The sequence below is a fragment of the Echinops telfairi genome, unplaced genomic scaffold (genome assembly GCF_000313985.2).
Source record: "Echinops telfairi isolate 266 unplaced genomic scaffold, ASM31398v2 ScPeMD7_7420;HRSCAF=8458, whole genome shotgun sequence".
NCBI lineage: Eukaryota > Metazoa > Chordata > Mammalia > Afrosoricida > Tenrecidae > Echinops > Echinops telfairi.
In genome coordinates, this window is record NW_022111320.1 from 747,237 (window position 1) to 758,828 (window position 11,592).

An 11,592-nucleotide genomic window follows, 5' to 3' on the forward strand; every position below is an offset into this window, starting at 1 on the left:
TGCTAATCTAGCAAGAAAAATGTGTACTTTGAAACCTCTCTCCACGCAGGTAAATTCTGTTTTTTGTGGGGGTACCCCTCATATTGACTTGTATGACATGTACATTGTGTGCCAATAAAAATTTGTGGGGAAAAAAATTTTTTTAAAAAACGAATCAACAAAAAGATAGTGTTATAAGTCATGTTTAAGTGAATTTTTCTGTACTTAGCGAGTGTTGTGAATGTATTCTCTTATCGCTGATAATTTTGGAGATATTTTGGCAATTGCTTTCCAAAAAGATCATTTATATACTCACTAGCTCTAAATGAAAATATTGTTTCTCCCATAATGGCTTTGAATTTAAAAGTAAAGTCCAAATTTGTCAAAATGATCACTGAAAAAAGGGTTTTTATTTTTAATTTCTTAAATTATAAGTTGAAAATGTGGAGATGGTAATACTTTGGACATATTGTTATGTGAGACCAGTCTCTGAAGAAGGACATCATGCTTGGTGCAGTGGAGGAGGGGAAGGCCCACAGGAGATGGATGGACACAGTGGCTGCGACAATGGGCTCAAACATGACCGCAATTGGGAGGATGGCACAGGCCCTGGAAGAGTTTCATTCCACTGTACATAAGGTTGTGAGGGGTCTGAACTGATTCGATTGCATCTAATGATTAGAGATATTAATGATATTAATTTTTTGTCCTCGTAGATATTACTCTACTTTCTCCCCTCAGTTTAGCACTTGTCTTCACACTTTGTGTTTTGATGTCTTGAAGATTTAATATATCAAAACTATCTATGTTTGTCTTACTGTGTCTGAGCATAAACTTCTTTGTTGCAAAAGTATATAGATATTCACCTAAATTTTCTTCTGCAACTTTTATCATTTTGGCATTTATGTCTATATCTTTAGTCCATCTGGAATTTACTTTGATTTTAAACATAGGGTAGGAAGTGCTTCACCACCCACAATAGCTAGTCAGCCAGTTTGTCAAGTACTTATTAAATAGTTTGAGCTTTCAACACAATTTGATCCTCTTATCATTCTTCTTTATTTAAAACAAACAAAAAATACCCTAAACACAAACATACATAAAAACAAAACCAACAAAAAAACCTCTTCTACAAACCCAGGGGCTTCAAAAAATTCTGGGAAAATTCCATTATTATTTAATTCTCTTTTTACAAGCACCTTTTAAAGCTTCCTCATGGATCCCTCTAGGTCCGGATCAGGGACTATCTTGCCAGCAGTCTCTCTAATCAATACCAGCTAACATGACAGGCCTCACCAGAGAGAAGTAATTCAAGCCGTCATGGTAGGGGTGAGTTAATTAAATGTTTGACCAAATATAGAGAGGTGGTTAGTTTATTGTGCCAACCTGGCCGATAAACACGTGAGATTAATTAAAGGGCAGAGAGATAAATGGCTCTGTGAGCCTCGCCTTTTTTGTCTTCTGCTCTTTGATCATCAGACCAGTGTGCGGCTGCCTTGATTGTTCTGTGCCTCAATTTGCAAGCTACACTACCTGTGGGATACCTAACCTGTGGACTGTGTCACTGTAATTTGAGGTTCCTTCAAGACCTGGTTTGCCACACTTTTGGAATGTATGTCTCTTGAACTGGGGACTGTCAGACCCTGTCATCTGGCTGACTGTTGGTGGCCTGCCTTGCTGTTTGCTGCAGTGCCAAGATAGGCTGAATTGCTCTACAGAGGACTACCCAGCAACCCTCAAGACCTGAAGGGCTGCCAGTGTCTCACAACTGTCTCACAGGAGTGAGTTGCACTGAGCCATTTGTACTGCTTTATAATTTAATTAACCATTTATTTCTTGTTACATATCTATCTACCTGTATAAATATATATAAAATTAGCATTCTCATTTTGTTTCTCTAGAGAACCCTTTCTAGCACATATAGCAAGCTAGTTTTTAAGTTGATCATTTTGTATGACCCATGAATGACGGTATAGATAGTCACATGGCCCTTGGCAGGAAAAAAAAAAAAAAAGATCCCCCACCTCTGTTCTAGGTAAACCTTACAATCAGTCTGCCAACATTGTTATTTCTGTTGTGTGTTTTTGAAAATTCCACTACTCCATGATGGATATTTCACTTTGATAGAGAAGACATGGAAAGGGAGATTGATAACCCCACAAAAACCAAGTCTTATCAACAGATCCTGCTAATCAGGTCATCTTCTACATCCTTTGATAAAATGTTTAGGCTTTCCTATACAGGACTAGTAGAACAAACAGTTAATATTTTTAATAGCTACTTTAAATCAACTACCACTTCCCTGTTAGTCTGTCGTACTGTGGTGGCTATGTGTTGATGTGATATTGGAAGCAGGGTCTCCCATAGTAGACAAGTTTCAGTGGAGTTTCCCATCTCAGACTAGGAGGAAGGATGAGGCTGTCCACTTCAGAAAAATTAGCATTGAAAGTGTTACGAATAGCAGTGGGAAATGGTGTGATACTGTGCCAGAAGATAAGTCCCTTAGGGCCAAAAGCACACAAAATATGGCTTGGAAAGAGCGACCTCCTCAAAGCAGAATGCACAATCTGCACACAGAACAAAGGTATATAGAGTGATCGGTTATCAGATAAGGTGTGCATCCGCATTGTATCCTTTTGCCATACTTATTCAATTAACTGTATAATTTGAGAAACTGGATTATATAGCAAATAAAGCAGCATCAGAATTGGAGGAAGGCTCATTAACAACCTGAGATATGCAGATAACGCAACCTTACTTGCTAAAAGCCAAGAGATTTGAAGTATTTACTGTCGGAGATCAACAGATTCCGTCTTCCATGTGAATTACATCTCAATGTAAAGAAAACCCAAGTGCCCACAACTGGAGCAATAAACAACATCATGGTTATTGAAGAGTAGATTGAGGTTGCCAAGGATTTCATTTTACTTGGATCCATAATCAACCTTCAAGGAAGCAGCAGTCAAGCAATGGAATTTAATATCTCCTTAAAGTGCTACAGAGCAAAGCTATCACTTTGAGGATTGCTGTGTGCCTTAACCCATGGAATTTTCGATCCCTTCATATATATGGGAAACCTGGCAAATTAATACAGAAGACCAGAGAAGACCTGATATGTCTGAATTGTGGTAGTGTCAAAGAATACTGAAAGTTTTGGAAGAAGTATAGCCGGAATGTTCCTTAGAAGCAAGAATAGTGAGAATTCATCTCATAATTGGGACTTATCTTCAGAAAGGACCAGATCATGGAGAAAGACATCATACTTGGTCGCGTCGAGGGTCGGTGAAAAAGCGGACGACTTTAAAGGAGACCCTGAGGCAATCGTCGAGAGAAGGGGGTCAGACATAGAAGCGTTGTAAGGATAGCACAGACTGAGCAATGTGTTGTTTGTTGTGCACAGGCCTGTGAAGACTGCTGAACACCGGACCCAGCGTTAAAGCTCATCAGATTTTTCATTGGATTGTGTTCATTGTTGCTAGAAAGAAGGGGTTTGTTTGCTGATTTTCTGTCTGCCATACTCCTAAAGTTTAAAAGAGTGAGGGGAGGTATACCTGTGAAATCCTAGGACCAGGTAATTACGTTTAATTCAGATGTGCACCACCAGTCATTCCCTCTTCTAAACTTCAGGAGTGTAGTAGAAAGAAAGGGTGCAGACACAAAACCAAACACAATCAAATGAACACTGTGATTCTATTGAAATAAGCTGTGAGGTGATCTATAATCAGGTTCATTCATAATAACGCTAAATACAAAACACAAAGGCTTCCCAGTCCGGGCCATATCGAGCTGCTACTGCTACTATGATGAGCTGTGCACAATGATGGCAAGTGTGGCTAAATTCACATGAGAGATCAATACAAATAAAGAAGGACGTGGTGTTCTAACAAGCTAATGAACTGTGGGCTAAGATTCCCCGGATGGCTCTGGCATCCCTCGGTGTCTTTACTCCTCGGCCGGGTCCCTGGGGCTTAGCTACCAACAGAGGCACAAACAGAATATGCTCTTAGTTCACTGTTGCTTGGGAGACATTCTGTATTCTGTTTTAGACAACCCAGGCACACATCACTCTCAGACTTTCATTCATTCCGAGAGTCATTCACAAGTTCCAACAAGCATGGAACTCCTTCAGACTCATCTTTGCAACCTTACTTTTCTTACAGCTACTTTTCTATGCTTTGTGTTTGTTTTGTAATTTTTTTGTATTCTCTTTGCTTTGCTTTCACAAGAATTGGAAGTTTTCCGTAGCCGATTTCTAGCCTCCCAGAGTGTTTAAAATCACTGTTTCTCCATCAAAGACAATCGCATGCATGTGTGTCTTCCCCTGCCACTCTCCCTTACAGTCTCTTTCCTATGACCTCTCAGATTTTATATCCAAAGCACTGTTTTATGTTCTTTGCATTCACTAATTATTTAGCGATTCTAAGTTATTCAGTTATTTTTTATCCCACAACTTCTTCATGGGTTTCTTTTGTTGGTATTTCATAAAGTGTTAGTGAACAATACACTCTCTGATCCTTTCCTAAGTTTTGGTTTGGCCATTGAATTTTTGAATAATGGTTTGACAGTAAGTTGAAAGATATTTTCTTACATAAATTTTGAATATGTCATTCAACTCCCTTCTTCTTGACTAGTATTGACAAAAGCAAATATGATAGATATTGGTAAATTATCCTCCAAGAAGTTTGTGCCAGTATATATCCTCAATATTTAGTGTTAATTTTCTAACAAACTTGCCAACGTACTTGATTATCCACGTTGTTCATCTTTGACAATCTGATACTTAACATTTCGCTTAACTTGGTTTTCATTAGTCTTTTTGTAGTGGCATTTGTTGACCACTTTTTGATACCCTTTGATATACTTAGTTGTATAGTGATACTATAACAAAAATACCCTAAGTGGGAAATCTTAGCAAACAAATTTATTTTTTCACTGCTTTATGGAAGCCCAAACTCCGGGTGCAAGCTGTAGAGGAAGGCTTTCGCTTGTCAGCTGTGTCTGGAGACCACTGTGTCTTTTGAGCTTCGGCTCTGGAGGGATCTTCCTGTGGTATGACATCTCTCTTACCCCACCGCAGCTCTTTCCTTGCCTCTTTAATCTCTTTTTTATCTCAAAATAGATTCATTTAAGATGCACCCTACATTAATAGTGCCTCATCACTGTGACAGAGAAAATCTATCCTGACTTGAAATTGTAGTCACAGGTACAGAGATCCGTTTTAGGGAACAGACGTCAATCCATAAATATAATTCAACACATTTGCATTTATAAGGAAAAAGTTATTTTTCTGCATGGCCATGTGCAAGACATTTTGCAACACTTGACCTAATTGTCCAGGATGTATGTAAGTCTGGCTCTATGTCAATGGTGGCGTGGTGAACTTTCTCTTACTTCACAAGGGAGAAACCCATCATCTGCCACAGAGTCAATTCCAACTCATAGCAACCCTGTGAGACGGTGGATTCCATGGCTGTAAGACTTTATGGAAGCAGACGTCCTAATGTTCTTCCTGTGGAGAGGCTGGTCGGTTTAAACTGCTGGCGCTGTGTTTAGCTGACTAACATGGAACCGAGGGCTCCTTTGAAGATTGTAATTCAATATCAGCCCAAGGATGATTCCTATGAGGCAGACAAGCTTCTACCATCTAATCTTTACCATTTCCAACACCAATTTTACCTCCTAGAGTACACCGTACGTGTTAGTCTGGGTACTTTAGAGAAACAAAGCCACAGAAACAAATCCACAGTAAGAGAGAGTTTTACATAAAGGTTAAGTTCACATCAAGAAAACATCCCAACCTAGTGCTGCCCAAGTCCACAAGTCCAACATTTAGCCCATATGTCTGACACCAACCCACAAAGTCCTCCTCCATCTCACAAAACACACACTATGATGCCGACCGCAGGAGGAAAGCCGAATCAGTGAACATGTAAGCATTTCAGTATTGGCAGGGGTCTCCACATGGCTGCTCCAGCACCCAGAGCTGCATCAGGCTAGGTCCATGTGGCTTCTCCTTGGGGATGTCTTACAGGAAGTGAGGTTGCCAGCTGAAGCAAGGAACTGGCTAAGGCAGCTGCACCCTGGTCCATCACAAAGCAAGAGACCCCAGAACTAGAAAGGTGAGGCTCCCTGAGCCATTTATCTCTCCGCCCTTCAATTAACCCCACATATGTTTATCAGCCAGGTTGGCATAATAAACGTTAACTATCTCACTGCATTTCTCTGCTCAGGTCAATACTTTATTGCAATAGCCACACAGAATTCACAGACTATGCTAAAGATTGTGGGATTTACTAGGAAAATACCTCCTTACAACTCAGAATCAAAAATGCTTCCGATAATTCTTGAATTCAGGAAAGCCTCATTTAAGCCATGTTCACAGGCATGCCCAGCCCTTGGCCTTGTGACCTGTTTGGACAAGGGTTACAAGGTTCTTTTAGTTCTTGAACTCTCAATCCTATGGCTCCTTGGCTTATTCTCCACTTGGGCAAGTGTAGCTCTGCTGATTAAATGCCTGCTCAGCCAGTAAACATCAGCCTCAAAGCACTCAACTTTAACTCCACGGTTTGGCAAACATAACCCTTACTCACCAGCAAGCCTCCTGCCGGAAGACACTCACATTCTCACTCCAGTAGCCAGGTAGCTTCATCTTGGGTTCTTGGTTCTGCTGCCTCTACTGCTACTGCTCCTCTGTCACTTCTCTGGTCCTTCTCTTTTCACCTGTTCTTGTCTCTGGTGTCATAGCAGTCTTCTAGATTGAGGACATTCAGAAAAGGAATCTCAGGGTCCAAAGGACTTGCTCCACTCCTGGTTCTTCTTTCTTGATGGTCCGAAATCAATTTATAAAGTCCTCTTCAGCCTCATGAAACTCATGCAATAATGCAAAGTGCAGGACAATCACAGGCCAGTGGGTAGAAAGTCTTTGGATCCAGTGGCATTGTAAGCATCTCAGCTCTGACAGGGTCTCTACGTGGCTTCTGGGGCCTCAGAGTTCTGGTTGCATCAGGGCAGGTCCATGTGGCTTCTTCAGCTCAGGACACTAGCATAGTTCCTTGTGTCTTGTCAGCTGCAATGTCTCCCAGGGAGTGAGCAGAGAGAAAGGGCTTCCATCTCCAAGGAGGAAGTACTGGATTTCCCAGAATTCTCAGGAGAAAGCCATGCCCACACAGAGACCTCATTGGCTATGATTCGATTGACAAGCTAGACTCCACCCCTACACTCTTAATCCTCTCATGTCCCAAATTGACACCAGATTATGTAACTACCACAGAAGCCATGTACATTATTAACCTTATTAGCAAGCTGTGTTAGTCCAGTTAACTAGAGAAACAAATTCATAGACACTCATGTGTGTAAGAGAGAGCTTTATATAAAAGAGTCATTGTATATATTAAGAAAACATCCCAGACCAGACCAGATCAAGTCCTTAAGTCCAATATTAGCCCTTATGTCTGATACCAGTCCATAAATTCCTCTTCAGACTTATGCAACACATGCAATGAGGCTAAGTGCAGGAAGATCACAGGTCAGTGGGTGGAAAATCTTGTGGATCCGTGGTGGTGGAAGCATCTCAGCATTGGTGTGGGTCTCCACCTGGCTCCTCCAGATTCAAGGCTCTAGCACACCTCCATGTGTCTTGTCAGCAGGAAGATGAAGCAGAGAGTGTGGGTCTGGCCTCCAGTAAGCTATTTATCTCTGTCCCGCCTCTAAATGAGGTTATTAAACTGTGACCTGATTGACAGGCTAGACTCCACCCCCTCGCAAGTTGAGAGGAGATGATGTAACTGCCACACAAGCTATCCAGTCCCCTTAGTGGTCCAGAAACACCTCACATTTGTCAGAAGCTACTCAATGGTAGCGAGTTGTTCGGTTTGTTTATTTTTTAACCCAATCATTTGGTTGGAGGTACAAAGATCAGGATAGAAGAGCCATACCAAGTAATTTACCTCAGCACATTCTCTATCTGATCATTTTTGTGTGCAAAATGACAAGCTAATTACTTTGCAGACAAATATTTTATTTTTCTGGGTCTTGTTTGCTTCAGAAATGCCATTTCTCCCATCAAATTACTTTTCTATCTCTCTTTCCCCAGTTCCATTTTCTCCTCATTCTTTTCAGATCCCAGTTCATTTCTTCTGTCAGGAAGTTTTCGAGTTTGTTCCTCAACATAACTGATTAAGCTTTCGATGTGGATTTTCATTCTGCTCGTATATTTTTGGCTACCTTGTCAGCTTCTTTACTGTCTACTCTTCGCCTTTTCATTCCATCCGTTTGAGCTTAGGTCTCTGTATGTTTCTGCCTCACGGGTTTTAATTCATGCCTCTCAGAGGGCATATCTGGTACTCTCTAAATGAGCACAAGAAATAATACTACTAGAAGTCCCCTAAATCTCAGTATGTTTGTTGCAGTAGATTTTCTTTTCAGAATTATGCTCTTCCTCTGAGGGCACATGATGTTATTTCTTATACTTGACACTGTACCATATTTTTCTAGAAAAGCAAAATGATTTAACAGAAATTTAGTAAGATAAATCGATATACCTAAATATCAAATCAAATATATAGACTTCTTTTGTTTCGTACCTAAACTCTTGGTAATTGTTTTATGGGATACATGGGTAGTTTTTTCTCAATCGTCATTTTTCAGGTGAAATCTAGAATTGACAGGACTTCCTGGATTTGTATTTCAAAACTACAACCCCTAGTCCTTATTATTTCCTCTAGAAACTGACAATTTCCCCTAAGAATATAAACAACGAACAGGTATTATGTATGATGCATGTATAAATCATGAACAGCTGTATACACTGTATTCTGTCATCATTCTCGTTCAATGGATGAAGCATTAAAGCAACAGACAGCTCGTTGGCTTGCTAGTCGGTGGCCGGCCTGACCAGACCACTCCCCTATCTACTTCGCTATTCTGCCACACAGTTACTTAAGACTTGAGAACAAACATGGAGGTAGGCATATTAGAAATTCTATTTATTTTATTTTCTCTCATCTCACCAAAGTCCCTGGAGTATGAAAAACGAAGCATAGAGAGTTTGAATGGCTTGTCCAAATTTCCAGTGAGTAAATGGTTGGGCTGCGTTTTGAACCTAAGAAATCTAGGTTCGGATTCCACATTATGAACTACAATCCTATACTGTTGTTGAACTATGATGGTGTAGTGGGTACCTTGTTGGGCTGTTAACCTCAAGGTCAGCAGTTTGAAACTACCAGTTACTTCTCAGGAGAAAGAAGAGGATTTCTACGCCGGTAAAGTGTTTACCGTTTCAGAAACTCACAAGCCCTACAGGTCATTATGGGTTAGAATCAACCAATGGCAGTGAGTTTGTTGGTTTTTAATTGGTATTGGTGTGTGGATTTGATTAGGGATAACCAAATATATACAGACACATTTATATGTCAACAGATGAAGACGATGACAGATAGCTGAGTTAAAATGGTGTGAGGAAAAGAGGCATTCCATTATTTTAGGTAAAATGCATCTGTCAAGCCAGGGGCCATCCTCAGAGAAATACACAAGGAGACCCTGGGCAGACAGACACCACACTGGCTCAATACACAGCAATCGATGCCAAGAGACCAGGCTTTGGGCCATGCTTACTTCTGCCAGGCTAAACCCACACAATGGCATTATAATCTGGAACAAGTTACCTCAAGCAGAAATAACTTTTTAGCTGGCTTCTGAATCAGAGCCCTGTAAGAAGCATCTCTCCTAAAACGTCGTCTGAAAAGAAGTGGCTGTGTCCTATTCTCCGCAGAACCCGGCCCAAGACAGTCGGACGCCGCCTTCTGGACACTGTAGGATTGCTGCACACTTCCTGAGGGAGCTGAGACCCCGGAGAGAACGTAGAAGCAGGGGCTGGGGGGAAATTCTTCTAGCCTTCTGAAGGACGCGAGCGTCTTTATGTGATTCGAGTAGCGCCTGACTCGCCAAGGCAGACAGAAAAGACCTGAAGCATCTTTCTCTTTCGTTTACTTTCTTTCTCACTCTGTCATGAGTTCCTGAATCCAACAGCGAGTGGGGTCTTTTAGTCAGTCTCGCGTCTTCTGCTCTCCTTGTTAAGTGCCGGGACGCGGGGGATGACTCTCGGTGCCTTTGTGCAGCATGGCGAAGGCCACGCGGTCCTGCCATCCTCCCCGTCACATCAAAAGGGTTAGACTCGCTTTTCAGTTTCAGTTTTTGGTAGCATGGCAAGTTCTTTTTTGTTTTGGGTTTTGGTTTCTTTTACTTTCCTCAAAAACAACTTCATGGTAAGTTGCTTTCCATACGTATTTTAAAACTTCCATCTCCCCTATTTTTACAGTGATTAAAGTCCCAGGTAACTTATAGGATTGTAAAATACACAGGTGATTTAGTATTGCTTGCTTCCTGGCCAGATTCTCAGGGGCCAGTGGTGGAAGTGACAGGTCACTGTCTGGTTTTCATAACCAAGCCCCAGGCGTCCGACTCATTGGTTGTGTATCATTCTGGTGATGAGTCCTGGAAAACTCCAGATGGTAGAAACAGCTTCAAAATGGTTCTGAATTATCAAGGAAGAGCGATCACTTTTCATCTAATCAGCTAAAGAAGCTTGTGACCAAGAGGTCATTTAATATTGGATTTCAGGAAATACGTACTCAATTGTTGCCAGACTAGGATGCAGTAATTGGACACAACGCTGTCATCAGCAGCTGAGAGACAGAGTCCCCACGTGGGAACTTGGTGAGGTGTGGCTCAACAGCATGGTGACTTAAAGCAAATACCAGAAAACTCTATTTGTGGACATGGAGAACATCGTTCCCATAGAGCGGCAGACCCCATTGGCTCTGAACCCAGCAGCCACTCTCTCTTTTTCCAGATTGTTTGAGAACGGCTGAAAATGGCAGATAACCATTTTCTCATGCTCGGTTGCTGCCATGCATAGCCAATGTGACCCAGTGCTGCCCAGCGGGGTCAAGGGAGAAGTCTATTGGAAGGCCTCCAGGGAAATATTCCTTCTCTTTTCTAAAAGGGACAGAAGCAGCACTGGCGTTGATTTTGGGTTTTGTTTTTTGTTAATGATGTAAAGAGACCCGCCTCTCCTTCCTCTTTTTGGATATTGGTGCGAGAGGATGTGAACTTTGAAGCGGCCATTGTCAGAAAGACTGTGCCGGATAGATCTGGGAAGCCGGGGAGGACCTGAGTCCTCCATCCTTGCAGAGCCACTGAAACCACGCTGGACTGCCCACTTCCGGATCGCTCCTGGGAGACAAAATACACTGCTGGCAGCATTTCTCACCCCTGTTGACAACCGCCCTCCCCCCCCATTTGTGGAACAGGGAAGACAGCACCTCTCCCTGCCACGGTGACTTGCTTTGGCGAATGAGAGGTGCCCAGAAGTGGCAGGTGCCATCTCCAGGAGGAAGTACCTATTTTCCAGACTTTCTACCTGTTCTCCATCTAAGCGGGTGAGCAAAGGGGCATATAAATTTATGGGCATGCATCAAGAGCCAAAGCTTGGAACGTTGAGCCAGTACTTAAAAGCGGTGACTCTGGAGAGCCATCTGCTCCTGCAGTAGTCTTTTTTAAAAATCATTTTATTGGGGGCTCATAAAACTCTTATCACAATCCATACATACATCA